The following is a 16107-nucleotide window of genomic DNA, read 5'->3' as shown; positions in this document are numbered from 1 at the left end:
CAGTAGTCGGGGGTGTGAGTCTGGTGTCACCTCTGATGGGCTGGGTGTCCCGAGTGGGCATTGAACGGGATAGAGAGGCTGGTCGGGAATCACCCCGCTGCTTCGAGGGGTTGAGCGGGTGCCCCCCAGGTTTGCAGAGCTGGTGGTATGCTCCCTGGGTGGGTGTGGACCAGACACACCCCTCCACGTCCAGAGGGATTGTCGGGCACCCCCACCTTCCTCACAGGCTAGGGTGCTGTCACACCCCAAGGTTGCAGGGGTTGAAGCCCTTTGGAACAGACAAAACCTGCTGAGAGAGATGCTTCCTCATTCTTAGGGTTGGATGACTGCAGAAAAGGAGCTGGGTCTGCCAGAGCCTCACCTTCTAGAACTTTCTTTAAATATTCTTTTAAGAACACGTTTTAAACTAATACTTAATAATGGTGCATATTTTCTTCTATTTTTTTTTAGGCTGGGCACAGAGCACCTGTTTTTTACTGGACAAGCATGTGCAGTGACCACAAGTTTGGGGATCTTGAAATGGTGTCCTGTCACAGCAGCAAGGAGCGTGAAGACAAGAGCCCACCTCTGCACCCCGGACCCCTGACCACCGTCTTCCAGCCTTTGGGCAGCCAGAACCCACCTGGTTGGTGAGGCCACTCCTTCCCTGCTGTGCCATGGGCACTGGAGGCTCGGCAGTGACTGTGGAGGGTGTGGCACCTGAGCACCAGCTCCTGAGGACCCAGGTAGAGAGGTGGCCACTGACCTTGGGCAGCAAGGGCTCCCTTGAGGACTCAGAGAACAGAGGGGGAGCCGGCCCTCCCTATGTTCGTTAGTGGCTCTCATGTCATTCCTTCTGAGTGGCTTGAGCAGCAAGTGCTGCTGGCCCTGCGGGTTTCTAGGTATAGAACAAGTCTTCCTCCCACTGGCAGGTAGCATCTGTGAGCATCTCATTGTCGGGTTCCAGCGTTTGTCCCCTGGGAGAAACGGCAGCCTGTCCTGTAGTTTTATGAACTAAAATTATTTTTGCTGCATTCATAGGTTTTTTCTTTATATGGAAAATTTGAGGTAAACAGTCTCAAATTTGGTGAATAGAATGTAAATGGCACTGAAGGGACTAGTTTTGGCCAAGTCACAACCATGGGGACAAAACGTGGCTGCAGGCATTATTACCTCACTCCCATTGGAAATTGACTCAGAAAATGCAATCTGCTGTAGTCCCAATACCAAAATGTCATTTTGATCAGATGAAACATTCTTTCATCTGGGGTTGAATATTTCCTCTAGGAATTGCTGCTAAATCATGAAAGTCAATTAGATTACAAAACATTTGTATTTTAAAATGTACAAATAGTTTAAACAACGAATGTATAATATAGTGAGAAACATGTTACTAAAACTATAAATAACAAAGACCTAAGGACAAATAATATATTATATTGATGACTTCAAAATGTCAAGAAAATATTTAGAAATAAATCTCAATGATCAACGATCTTGAGATGCTTCAGCACTGCCCAGAGAGATGACAGCAAATTGTACTCCAAAGGTTCCAGTGGTGACCTTGAGCCTCCGTTGCCTCGTAAGTGGGAGGTTTAGGATGGATCCAGCCATTGTTCTCGTCATGAGGGTAGGTCCTCTTCCTCAGGACAAAGTCTCTCCGGACATGGGGATTCATTGCATAGAAGATATTCACGTTCAGGAATTGTCATTCCTGGGGAGAGAGGGGTACAGGTGTGGTAGGTGGCACTGGAGATGTGCACAACAGGACACCCCAACATCTGACAGCCTCTGCCAGGAAAGGCCTGAGCCACAGACTTGAGAACTCTCCAGAACAGCTCCAGTACCACCAAAGACATCCTCAACCGTCCTTCCTGAGGAAAAACAAGGTCTAGGACTTCACCAGACCTAATGTCTATTGCCTCCAAAGGCTTTGGGCTCCAGAAGATCACAGTTCCTCTTGAATGTGCCAAAGGATACCCCTAGGGATTGCATCTGAAATCTCCCACAGACAAATCATATGCTCGAGGTTTGGCCCCCAATTCAGCAATGTTCACTGGTGGGTTTTGGGGGAAGCATTCCATGATGAGTGCTCTGATGTTAGAATGAAATACTCAGTCAAGATGAAGACACTACTAAGCAGTGGGAGAAAATGGAAGATGGTTGGGCATGGATGGAGGAAGACCTGAAGAGGGGGATCCCCTCAGCACACATATATTTTTGCTGGGGGCTCCTCTTAATCCTCATTCTCCTAGTAGTAGTCCTCCTCTTGTTCCCGTCTTTCTCTCCTTCCCTCTCTCAGTCTCCTTATCTCCCATTCTATCACCTGCTTGACAAGTGCTCCTTAGCTTGCAGGTGCTACACGCTCTGCCACTATGGACAGCCTCAGTTCAGAACCAAATAGAAAGTTATGAAACCCAGAGCCAAAACAGGACTCCCCTGCTAAGTTATTTTCCCCAAGTATTTGACAGGGAGGAAAGTATGACCAACTCTCACACCTCGTTTTAGCCATGTTCTGCCATTGTTGCTAGCCAGCTCCACGTGGACCAGGCATCCTACAAGGGAGGCTACATCCCAAATGCTGCCCTGCTGAGATCAATCATTCCAAAGTCCAGGAAAGGGACTGCTTCACTCCCACGTTTTGCTATGGTCCAGGGATGCAACAACCCCCAGTGGGTTTCAGATGGCCAGCGAGTCCCTGGTCTGAACACCCGTCTCCTGGTGCCCTCCTCTAAAAAGGACCTGTTCTCTATTTGGGTTTGGATGGGTGTACCTGTGCTATGAATTTCCGAGCCTACCAAGGCTTTAGCCTTCTACTTCCATGAACTCTACTCACTTAACAGAATTAGTGGATTAGGATATGAGAATGTTTCATAGGCTGGTTTTGGATGCGGTTTTCAGTGTGGACAGAAAGGGGATCATGGCTGCTGCAGGGTTTTGGCTCACAGAAAAGAAAACAGCAATGGCATTAATTACAGGTCAGTTTTGTGGCATATGTGCCTAGGAAGCCCCCATCTGATTTTAGTGAGGGAAAATAACCTGGCTTTACTGATTCCATCTAGGCAAGTGGACTCAGGCACAGAAGGCTTGGTCATTTGTGCAGTGTCAGACTGTTGAGGCTGTCTCGCAGTCTTCTTTTTTCAGATTTAGTCCTGTTCCTGCTTGCTAGAATACTGACAATGCTCTGCACAGGGAGTGGGTTTCTGGTCATGGAGAAGGCTTTCAATAGTACTGCTTCAGTCCACAAATGCATCAAGTGCATCCTTAGCCCCTGTGTTCCCATCTTCCTCTGCAAACACTCCTCTCAGTGAGCCCTGCGGCCACATGACCCCTGCAAGAATGCTTTCTTTTTCTCTCCTCACTGATGTCAGCATTGAATGCCTGTTGCTGTCTAGGATTGGACACCTGGTGGGGAGGTGCACTAGCCCCTGGAGCTGATCAGAGAACCTAGAGACCTTTGCAGCAGTGCCAGTGTGGTTTTCTTTGTGCACCAGGCCCACCAGTCCCTGTTGGAGTGTTCTTCTGGGTCAGATTCTACTCTTTTGGGCTACGAGTTGACCTGAGTGCACTTCCTCAACATGGCTCCCCACCATCTGATTGTCCCACTTACTGTGCTGTTGGGAGATGATTTGTCCCAGCTCATAGTCTTCTGACTCCTCCATCAGCAAATGATGTTCCAGGGCCCTGCGATTGATGGCAGGAGTCCTGTCGTTGCATGTCACCTGTATCAACGTGGGAGATAGGCCTTGAGGAAATGGGCCTTGGGGCGGCTACCCAAGAACAGTGTCAGGGACATTCAGGGGGAAGCTCACCTCTAAATACAGGGGCACCATCACTTCTCACTACTCCACTACCTGAGGGTGGCCTCCTGGTAATTGCCTGGGGCCTTCCTCAGGGCTATGACACCAATCCTCCTACAAAGGTCTGCCTGGTCCTGCCATTGCCCTTTGTGGAGCCACATTTCACTCAGGGTCAAAGGATGCCACAGCCTGGGTAGAGAAACACTCTCATGCCACCACGACGGAAGGAATGGACCAGTGACCTCCTCTCTCCCAGGGCTGTTGCGGAATGCAGGGTGAATTTGGGGGTGGCCCAGGCAGAAACCCAAGAGAGTTTGGTTGTGACTGCCAGGGCACAGAACACACTCAGGCAGAAGACCAATGATAGCCGTGAGAGCTCCTGGCCTCCAGAGGCTCAGTACTGCCTGGGATGGAGGAGGACACCTCACTCAGCCAGAGGGGCATGGGAACGGGCCCCTGTACAGCGCCTCCCTGGGGACGGAGTGTGCTTCATCCACATGAATATCGCTTCTACAGCGAGACCCTCGGCGCCCTGTTCAAGGGGTAGGAAGAATCTGGTGTTGCTCTCCTCCTCCATGTGCACCAGCATTCTCCATCCCACAGTGCAGCCTGCATCCTGCATCCTGCATGCTGTCCTTTTCTCACCTCCCACCAAGACCTGCCCCTGCACTTCTGGTCTGCACACTGCCATCCAACACACACTCCCTCACAAATGGGGGTGGAAATGGTCGCACTCTCCCTCAACTCAGGTCAAGCCCTTAACAGTGACCTCTCTCTTCTTTATTCCCATCTATCTTTCCTGACCATCGAAAAACTCCAAGAGGCCAAGAGTAGCCCAGGGTATGGGATTTGTGTTTGCTCCCTGCCCTGGGATAGCACCAGGGGACACCTCTTCCGCCAGGCTTACCAGGACAGTCTTGCCATCTTTGGCACTCTGCTGCTCTAGCCTGATGTGTATGAGGCAGCTGTCTCCCACCTGTTGGTTGGACCTGGGCCGTGAGGATCTGCACATTATGCCTCCGATGTCCCTCAATTTCCTCATCTGTCTTGTTGCCATGGGCTTGGGCCTAGCCTTTTGAGTAGAAATGCCACTTAAGGCTGGGCTGATGTTACACACCATGGCAGAGGCCTTGGAAGTTGATTCTGACAACCGTGAGGGATGGAATATCAGCAAAGGCCAGAAACTGACGGCCACCCCCACCTGTCAGGGTGCTCTATTGGCATTCTAGAACGTGTGTTCAGGAGCTGAGGTTTTTTGTCACCCTGGTGAATGTAAAGGAGCACTAGGGGTAAGGAGTGAGTAAGGTGAGTGTTTACCTCCTTTCTCTTGCTATTGGTCCACTTCCTGGTGAGTCTTTTCCTGTTAGGTTGTTCTATTGGCATTCTAGAACATATGTCCAGAGCCTGAGGCTTCTTGCCTCTTTGTGTGTATTTAGAAGGGCACCTGGATGAAAGAGCAAATAAGGTGGGTGTTTACTTCTCTTCCCTTGACCTTGACTCTCTTCTCGATGGACCTTTTTCTCAGGATGAAATGATACTTGATTTGAGGGTTCATGGAGAACAAGATGGCTGCATGGTCAGGGACTTTCATTTCTAGAGAGAGAGGTGGAGACATTGGTAGGTGACAGTCAAGCATTCTACCACAAGGCACCCCCCACACCTGAGAGTTTCTGAAAGGTGAGGCCTGAGCCACTTTCTTGAGAACCCTCCACTCCAGCCACACTTCCACCAAATTCTTCCTCAATGAGTCTTCCCTGAAGAAAGCTTATGCACCGGATCTAAACCAAACTAACACCTTTCAATGAAAAAGCACCTTGGACCAAGGAACTTCTCAGATCAGGTTGGACCTGCCCAAGAGACAGTGCTAGGGTTTGCAGCAGGATTTCCCCCAAAACCTCATGTGCTTCATCATTTCTCCCCAACGCAGCAATGTTCTCAAAAGCATTTGATATTGGGTGCTTTGACCTTGCCAGTGGATTAATCCATTCATAGGTGAATACACTAGTGACAGGTGTTATCAATTAGCAGGATGTTGGGAATGAAGACAATTCAATGTATGCCAGTTCATCTCCTCATCCTCTTCCCACTCAGGCTCATGCATTTCCTCCTCCTTCTCCTCTAAGTATAGTTGGCCATGCTCTTTGTAGCACAAATCTACCAGACACTTCTGCCCAGATGCAGTCTCTGTTTAAGACCCCAATATGGAATCAGTTCTCAATAAACAGCAAGTTGTGAAACCAGGAGCCAAAGTATAATTTCTTCATACCTTCAGAAGTGTCAGTCATGAAAACCTGCCTAAAATGACCCCCATTTTGTGCATGCTTGTACCTGTGGAAGTGAACACAGACAACCAGGCTTTCTACCATTGAGGCCACATCCCCAATATTTTTTAATGTAAACAAGGTTTCCAAAGTCTAGGGGAGGGCCACAATCACTGCAACCCTCCTGCCATAATCCGTACACGCCATAATACCTAATGGGTTCCAGGCAACCAGCTCTTCCTTCCTTTGGACATTAATTACACACAATCCACTAGAGAATTAGCCTCTGTACTCCACTTCCATATAATTCCCTCCTACCAATGCTAGGTTGGATGTTTCTCTTTCTGATATCACTTTAAGAGGCTGTCATTTTTTAATTCTTTATTTTTTCATTAATCTGTGCCAGGGATTAAACCTGGAGGCATTTAACCACACAGACACGTTTGTCTCCCCTTTTAATTTTGATCCAATGTCTCACTACATTTCTGAGGCTGATTTTGGACTCCATTTGGTAGCTGCCCAAGCCACTGAGTTTCCTGGCCACTGCCACCTTGCCCAGCTCCTTGGAATATCTGGACCTCAGTCTTCCTCGTGCGTAAGACATGGCCAACCAAATCAGCTTGGTGTGGGAAAGTGTGAGAGCACTGACCACGTGTGCCCTGGAGATGGAGGGGTCTACTGTGGACAGATTGGGATCCTGGGTGCTATGAGAGTCTGTCTAACAAAAAAGGAAATGGCACTTCCATTATTTCCCAATCAGCATTGTGACCTTTGTTCTCAGGATGCCCTTATATGATGCTGGAAGAGATATACCAGTGAGGATATTCTGATCTCTTTTGGAGATGGGCATCCAGGCACAGAGGTCTTGCAAATTTTTCAAAAATAAAGAAAAATCCAAACAGGCTTTTGCCTGGTGACTGAGTCCTGTCAGGAGAGGCTACAATACTGACATTTTTCTCAATAGGCAGGACTTCTCATGTCCCACACATGGATTTGAACAGGTGCTGCTTCAGTCCACATCAGTGCTGATCCCACACATAGCCTCTGATGTCCTCAACTTACTGGGAAGGAACTACTTTCAGTGAGCCATGACTCAAACTGCAGCTTCAAGAACCTTCTATAGTTTGTGCCTCAGGGATTGTAGCTTTGCAATGCCCGATCAGGTCCAGGAGAGACACATTTTTGGGAGGCTGAGTAGCCCCTGGGGCAGCAGGGACAACCTGCTGACATTATGTCCCCCATCCTTAGTTTTGTGCAAAAGCCACACTGGCTGTTTTGTCCATCCAAGACATACTTCCTGTGACCTGGGAATTATCCTGAGCCCACTGTGGTTCATGTCTCCCCACTATCTGTTGGTCCCACTTACTCTCATGTGCTGACACAATTGGCAGCATTTCAAAGTCTTGTGAATCCTGGTCCTTGAGCGAGTGTTGCTCTAAGGCCCAGCGTATGATGTACAGGACCATCTCCCAGCAGGTCACCTGGATCACGGTGGGAGAAATGTCATCGGACAATGGGTTTTGGAGTACCACTTCAGAAGAGAGTGGTCAAGGATATTCAGAGACTCCTCAGCTCCATGGAAAGTGTGCAACTTCTTATCCTGCTGACAGTGGCCTCCTTGTATTCTCATGGGGTCTTGTGATAGGCCATTAGGCCAATCCTGGTACAGATGTCTGCGTGTACCTGCCATGCCTGTGTGGAGACACATTCCACTCAGGGAAAAATGACCAATCTACCTGTGTGCAGACACATTTGCATCCCACCAAGATGGAGGAATGGATCCGTGGCCTCTATGCCAGGTGAGCTCCGGGAAGCAGGCTACAATTTTCTTTGGATGAGGCAGATAGCCTAGAAAATTTGCAACTGACTGCCAGTATACAAAACAGACTCCGATACAAGCGCGTGCCCTTGACTGCTTAATGATAGCCATGAGAGCCCCTGGCCTCTGGGCCTCAGTGATGGCCTGTTTGGAATGAGGTACCTGACTCATCACTGGCAGTCATTGAACATGTCTCCTCTGCAGCTGGACACCTGCAGAATTCGCCTGTGTACTCCACTTCCATACAAATTCTGTAAAGAATCCCTTTAGCTCCCTATTCACCAACACGCAAATGCTGACTTTCCTGGGATTTGGCATGAGCTTCATGTGACCCCAGCCCGGAAATATCACACCTCTTGCTAAGGAGGGTCCATTTCCTTCTACCACTGCCGGGGCCTCTCCTATACAGATGAGAATCACTGCCACTTCCTCTGCTTCAACCTCCATTGTACAGAATTCATTCATCAACAATATCAAGGCATAGATAGTGCAGCCTGCACCCTAGATATTTCTCTGATCGCAACTGTCCCCAGAACTTGCTTTTGCACTTCTAGCCAGCAAACCCCACAACACATAGTCCCACTCACACCTGGAGCTGGGCAAGCTTGTGCCCTCCCTCCTTTCAGGGGAGCCCTTAATGCTGACCTCTCTCTTCTTTTTGGATCATACAGCCCATGGGGTTTATTCACAGCGTGGGCCCACAGGAGACAGACCTGCTATCAGACTTACCAGGATACGCTTTGAATCCCTCCTGCTGTGCTCCTCGAGGTGAACATGTACAAAGCGGGTGTCTTCTACGTGCTCACTGTAGTCAGGCAACGAGGAACTCCATTTGGTGACACTCTTGATACTGAACTTCTTGCTTTCGGTGACCTTGTGCAGCGCCCCAGCTGCAACTGAAGAGCTGCTTCTCATGGCTCATGGGATCCTGGGAGTCACTGCAGAAGGCAACTCCAAGAACTGTGGGGGATGGAAACATCAGCAGAGTCCAGAAACTGTAAGCCACTCCAGCCTGTCAGTTTGCTCTGTGGGCATTCTAGAACATATGTCCAGGAGCTGAGGCTTTTTGTCACCCTGGTGGATGTGAAGGAGCACCAGGGGGGTAAAGAGTGAGTAAGGTGGGTGTTTACCTCCTTTGTCTTGCTGTTGGCCCACTTCCTGGTGAGTCTTTTCCTGAGGACAAAATCAAAGTCCACGCGGGGATTGATGGCATAGAACACGTTGCTGTCAGCAGGGATCCTCAGCACTGGAGAGGGCGGGGCAGAGGTGTGGAAGGTTGAGAGACACTCAAGGAGTACACAACAGAACACCCCCCACAACTGACAACCTCTGCCAGGTCAGGCTTGAACTCTAGACCTGAGGGCCTTCAATCTAGATAATGTTCCACTGAAGGCATCCTCAGGGACATTCCCTGAAGAAAGAGTATGCATGGGATCTAAACCAATCTACCAGCTTCCAACAGAAAGCACCCTGAACCCCAGGACCTCACTGTTCAGGTAGAACCTACCATGGAGACCATGCTGGAGTTTGCATCATGATTTGCGATCAGTGGCTCCTGTGTTGGAGCTTGTCTCCCCAGTGCAGCCGTGTTCACACATGGGGTTCAGGAAAACATGTGATGGATGCTTTGACCTTGCAGTGAAGTAATCCAGTCATAGATGAAGGCACTAATGGGAGGTGGTATAAATTGGAGGTATGTTGGGCATGGATGGAGGATGTCCACAGTAAAGTGTGCCTTCAAAAACCATGTTTTTTTAGTTTTTATTTTTTGAGTCACCTGATTCTACATTTCCTCTTCATTATCCTTCTTATTCATAGTATTTTTTTAATCCAAACTCAATTTGACTTTATTGGACCACAGTCTCAGGCAGTTAGGCAAATATTTGTAAAACAGCAGATGAGGAAAAGGAACATGGAGCCCAATAATGCAAAACAATGTTTGTAAGAGAAATCATGAAGTGGGAAGAATAACACAATTATTCTGTCAGCACCTCTTGCTCTTATAAACATTACTTAACACAAATGAAGAGGACTCCTCCGACAAACAACCAAAATAGCTCCTTGCTAGCTTCCCCTACCCCCAAATAGTTAATTTGACCATTAAAAAGAAAGAAAACACTTGAGAAATTTTCAATTTTGATGAACTAGAGCAAGTTCTCATGGAATTACCAATTATTTGGGGGCAACTGATAACAGCAAGGTAAAAGGGAAATAAAATTGTCTTTACAGTTCCTATTTGCTAATGCACATGAGTGATAGACACAAAGGTCAAACCATCAACACAGGCCCATTTGGAGAAGTGAACGATCTATATATTTATTGTTATATTCTTGTTCTCTGCTGGGGTCCAGCCCTAGCAGCGGTCGGGTCCGAGATGGATGGGAGGCGTCAGTGCGGTGGAGAAACAGCACACACGGACAGCAAGTGTTCTGAGACTGAGTCTGAATCTTTATTGTTCACAGTCTTTTTGTTTGTTTTTTCTTTGGTATTGATTACATCATTTCATGGTTAATACAAGGAAATGTTAAGTAAAAAATTGTCAAGAGTATAATTAATGATCTTATTCAAAAAACATGTTTTTACTGTATGATAGCTTAAATAAAAACAGTTCCCAGCAAGGTAAAGGGCACCATGCTCTGCTTAGTTTTAATTTCCCTGAAAGAATACATGATTAAGTTTCTATAGAAGTTACCCCTTTCAAGAATGCTAATGTTAGTTTTAACAGTGGAATGTTTTTGTTATTATTAACAGAGGAATCAGGTTATAATTAATATTTATTCTATTTCATGTACTCAGTGATGGACTAAAACTCTAACTAGACATAGGAAGAACACAAATTGTACTTATGATTAACCTATTTATTAAGTGGGAAAAAATATCCTTAAACTTAATCATAAACACTAAGAAAGCAATAAATACCAAAGACCACATCAAAGCTCAGAGGAATACTCTCACATACTTATATATAACTTTAAGAGAATTTATATACTAAAAGAAGTCACAGACTCCTTACAAATTTGAGCAAATCATATTTGCTTATTAATGATTTCATCTAAGTATTAATATTAAATTTTATTGTATGTTGTGTCCCAGCACCATGAAATCTCCCCAGTATTCTCTATAATCTGAATCTAAGGATAATATTGATTATTAGTATTAAAGGCAACTGCACATGGAGACATGCCATGCCTGTTGCCCCCAAGAGGGAGGATGATCTTTCAACAGAATGGTGTCAAGTGTTGATCCTCTACTCCAACAGAACCATGTCAAGTGTCTGAGTGGTAGGAAATAGATGTGGCATTTCCCCCTTTTTTATTTTATTTTTTATTTTTTAATTTGATGGTTACAATTTGAGTACATAGATTATGGACACTTTTCCAAATTAGACGGAGGATGACTGGAAAGATAAACAACAACATCAGAACACAAAATATTTCTATACCAATTTGGATGATAAATGTCAGAAATGTAGTACTTCCAATTGTACTTTTGATATTTTTATAAACCTTTAATGTAAGATTGCCAGTTGGAGACATTTGTAAATGGGTCTGAGATAAATTCTTAATTTTGTTTTGTAGGGTTTCAATATCAGGTGCTATATTTGAATTATTTCAAACCCTTTTTGAGTTTGTACTTGTTGCCATGAGGTTTCTTCATCATGTTTTTTTTGTTTTGTTTTGTTTTTGGGGGGGTGCTGGGGATCAAACCCAGGGTCTTGTGTTTACAAGGCAAGCACTCTACCGACTGAGCTATCTCCCCAGCCCCTCCTCATCATGTTTTAAAGGAGTAACACAAATCTACTTATAATTAGCATGACATTTAGCAGTCATTTGAGTTTTAATATTTTGAATTTGATTTCCAATATAGAGAACAACTTCTTCTAAAGCATTGATGTGGGTCTCCAACTTTTTATCTATCTTTTCCTGAGCTGCCAAAGCTAAAGACACATTATGAGATAAATTGTTTATATGAGAAACTGAATGTGTTTCTTGAACTAAAGCAGTAGTAGATATAGCTAAAGAAGTAATTATACTTATTAATGTAGTTATTCCCAAAATTAAAGCAGTTACAAAATGTTTAGGTCTCATAAGTTCATTAAGTTGTTTAAAGTGAAGATCAATGTTAGCAAGTTTTTGTTCAAAAAGCTGATCATCTTGGGTCAAACCGATTTGTGGGTATGGTTGGGGAGGAGTCCTTCTTTTGTGAGGGTGGCTCATGGCGTCAGATCAGTAAATCAGGAATCCACAATGGAGAGTCGGCATCCATTATAGTTTACTTTGGAGAACAATTGATAAAAACATTATTTTAGATTTTTTTGTTTAAAAGACTTGTATATCTGGAAAATATGAACACATTTAATAAAGGAGAGTAACAGTACCAAAATTACATTAATGTTTTATATTAATTAAATTTAGTTTCTAAAAGAAAACTCAGACTCCAAAATAGTATAATAATTTAACATTTGTTGTTTAACCATAATTGTATAAGTCCCAATTTCTTAAGATTAATTGCTCTAAAGAACAAAATTTAATAGACACAATGTTAAAGCAAATTAGTGTTCCAAAGAAATCCTTGTCAGTTTAACATATAGATTAAACCTTAGTTTTAATTCAGTACAATAGTATTTGACCTTAGGAAAAAACCTTAAATGGCTTTAACTGATGGTCTCACATACATATAACCAACTTAGTTACACACAAACTTGTTGAAATTTGTCTTTTACTTACACAGACTTTTAGCATTTACTTAGACCCTCATGTATATACATAAGCACTTTTTTACCCAGAAACATTTTTCCCTAAATATATTTCCATATTTAGAACCTTTTATTTTATTTTATATTTTACCTATCTGTTGACCCCTTGTTTGCATCCTGAAACAACTCTTAATGAAATTTCTGAATTTAGCTAAATCACTACATTTTAACAAGATTAAACACTTTGTTGTTTATAGTACTCTAATTGAAACAGTTGAGACTTTTGGAGTCCTTTGTATATAGAATTGTTCTTGTTAGGAATTAACTCTTGGTTACATTGCTTTTAGTTATATAACACAAATCAATTTTTTTTTTTTGCGGTGCTGGGGATTGAACCCAGGGCCTCGTGCCTACGAGGCAAGCACTCTACCAACTGAGCTATATCCCCAGCCCACACAAAGCAATTTTAAACCCTTTTTATTCACCAATCTATGAAAACACCAATAACATTTAAGTATGTTACCCCATGGAATTTAAGGAGTTAAGAGTATTCCATGTTATTTAATAATTAGCATGTTAACTTTGGAAATTAAGCAGATGTCTCTAACAAACACATTTGAGTAATCTTATATATGTTAAGTCTAATTTATCTATTTTACTGTAAAACCAAGATATCAGACAAGAGTAGTGAACAGTATATGCTGACTCTTTCCTGTTGAAGAAAAGTCCTAGAAATAATTTATATTAGACATTTATAAACATCAACATTTTATTAGTTTGACCACCTAAAAACATGTTTTTTTAAAGACACTTTACTTTTATTAGTTTACCCAATTTAAATTGAACCTTTTTAAATTACATGAATTAAAAGTATTTGGATCCATTTTTTAAATTTTAATTTTGTGCACTTAATTTAAGTATCATGTACATGACATTTAATTGAACATAGACAGACATGACATTAGACAACACATAACACAAAAGCAAAGGCCTTGCAGTTTTTATCTCCATTGCAATGTAACATTTGTTTAAAATAATTCTAGAGTTGAATAAAAATAGAATGGATCAAAAAATCATAAACCTAGGTATGTAGGATCAAAATTGTGAGCTCAAAAAATATAGCATTTGGGCTAGGGAGATAGCTCAGTCGGTAGAGTTGCTTGCCTTGCAAGCACAAAGCCCTGGGTTCGATCCCTAGCACCGCAAAAAAAAAAAAAAAAAAAAAAAAAAAAAAAAAAAAAAAAAAAAAAATATAGCATTTAAGAAAAACAAAACAAGAGTCCAGGAAGAAAAAATGATAATGGCCATTAATTACAACATGAGAGTGAGAAAGAGAAAGACAGAGAGAAGGGATGAGAGAGAGAGAGTTTTGTGTTGCAATCCAGAAGTTTAAAACAGACAATTTTTTTCTTCAGTCTTAGGTTGGTCCCTCGCTGAGCCTGTTGTAGTCTACATTCTCAGGAAAACAGGAGCAGAAACTGAACGGGGCCTATAACAGTACTTAATGATACATAAAAGTTCCCAATAAAATTTGTTATTTTTACAAGTTTAAATTTACCATTACAGACAAGTTTAGTTTGGAGAATAGCAGACCGATAAATTTTTGCTTTAAAGGCTTGTATACCTGGAACAAAAAGGAGTATCACCTTGGGCACTAGTCTCAGTAATAGCTCCCAAAAATCCTACTTAATTGGAGTTCGGCGCCTTTTCCTGGGCTTTGGTAGAGGTGGTGCAGAGGCTGCTATTTTAACAGCAAGTGGCCAATCCTTATGATATTTAGCAGCCATCACCTCTAAATCTAGTTTATTTTGTGGAGAAAGTGACTCCCTATCTTCCTTCTCCAAGTTCAGATGAACTCCCAGAGGAGGAGGTAGCCTGGTAATTTTGTATCTTAGAAGAGGATTTTAACAAAGGTGTTTTCTCAAGAGAAGACTCTTCTGGAGAGGAGGCATGCTTACCAAGATACACAACTTCATGTTCTGGATCTAGTGCATCTCTAAGGAGATTCCAAAGGGCAAAGCATCAGCAGGAACTCTTTCAGCTCTATGATGTTGATAATATAATCTCATTTCATCCCCCAATTTTTTCCATATAGTCAAATTTAAAGTACCTTCCTCAGGAAACCATGGAGAACATTCTTGTACAAAATGAAAGAAAAGTCTCAACTGAGAAGATAAGACAGAAATTCCTCTTTTAATAAGCATACTTTTAGCAATGTCTATGAATAAGCTTCTTCCCTTAGATTCTGAATGAACCATGTTTTCGTACTAACCTTGTTTAATGTTTTGTGATTACTTGTCCTTTTCCACTCGGCCTTTTCTCTACCGAGGGTCCTCCTAACTTCTCAAAGTTCTGTGATTACCTGTCCTTCCTCACTTGGCCTTTTCTCTACCGAGGGGTCTGCAGCACCCTAGACAGGATCCTAGCCTCCCCAACACGCAACTTTACTTACCACTCTTCGGGCCCCATGTTGGGCACCAATCTGCCGGGGTCCAGCCCTAGCAGCAGTCGGGGTCCAAGGTGAATGAGAGGCGTCGGTGCGGTGGAGAAACAGCACACACAGACACCAGGTGTTCTGAGGCTGAGTCTGAATCTTTATTGTTCACAGAGTCTTTTTGTACATTTTTTCTTTGGTATTGATTACATCATTTCATGGTTAATACAAGGAAATGTTAAGTAAAAAATCTTCAAGAGTACAATTAATGATCTTATTCAAGAAACATGTTTTGGGGCTGGGGAGATAGCTCAGCTGGTAGAGTGCTTGCCTCACAAGCACAAGGCCCTGAGTTCGATCCCCAGTACCGCAAAAAAAAAAAAAAAAAAGAAACATGTTTTTACTGTATGATAGCTTAAATAAAAAGAAAAACAGTTCCCAACAAGGTAGAGGGCACCATGTTCCATTTAGTTTTAATTTCCCTGGGGACTTCAAGTGTTTATGTGGGATCTTCCTATGTGCTGCTGGCCCCATCCTGGTACAACAGTCACCTTGTACCTGCTATGCCCTGCTATGTACCTGTTGAAGGGTACAAAGACCTAACAGCCTTTGTCCAGACATACTCTTGACCCAACAAGATGGGAGGAATGGTCCAGTTTGTTCCTGTATCCCATCTCTGCTCTGGGAAACAGGCTCCCTTTGTGGGTGGCTCAGGCAGGAACCCTAGACACCTTAGTCCTGACAGACAGGGCATAAAACAGACCCAGGAAGAACAGCATGCTTGTGACTCTTTAATGATAGCCAAGAGAGCTGCTGGGATCCAGGGTCTCAGTACTTCATGGGGTGTAATGTAATGGGGTGTAAATCCAGCAGGGGCAATGTTGGAACAGTGCCCCTCTGCCACTGGACACATGAAGAGTTAGCCCTTAAACCCCACACCCATGGTATGTGCACACTATTGACACTCATGGTTTCTTGGAAAGCCTCCAGTTGTCTGTGACCTGCAATAACCTAACCTCATCATGCTAAGGAGGATCCCTTCCACTCCACATGTCTTCCAGCACACAGGAGTTATGACTGCTGCATCCTCTGCACAAACCTCCAAGGGTCCAACTCAC

The 16107-nt window shown here is 43.8% G+C and overlaps 1 long non-coding RNA gene across 1 annotated transcript in view; it reads left to right on the top strand.

Annotated features, from left to right (window-relative positions):
* LOC124963080 (uncharacterized) overlaps positions 1–10414 on the top strand; it is a 36649-nt gene extending 26235 nt beyond the window's left edge. Inside the window, exon 5 of the long non-coding RNA XR_007104650.1 lies at positions 451–10414. This is a non-coding gene — a long non-coding RNA (uncharacterized LOC124963080). The remainder of the gene's footprint in view (positions 1–450) is intronic.
* The last annotated feature ends 5693 nt before the right edge of the window (positions 10415–16107 follow it).

The sequence above is a fragment of the Sciurus carolinensis genome, chromosome 13 (genome assembly GCF_902686445.1).
Source record: "Sciurus carolinensis chromosome 13, mSciCar1.2, whole genome shotgun sequence".
In the NCBI taxonomy this organism is placed as follows: Eukaryota; Metazoa; Chordata; class Mammalia; order Rodentia; family Sciuridae; genus Sciurus; species Sciurus carolinensis.
The sequence above is the reverse complement of the archived record's forward strand: the minus strand, read 5'-3'. Positions and strand labels throughout refer to the sequence as shown.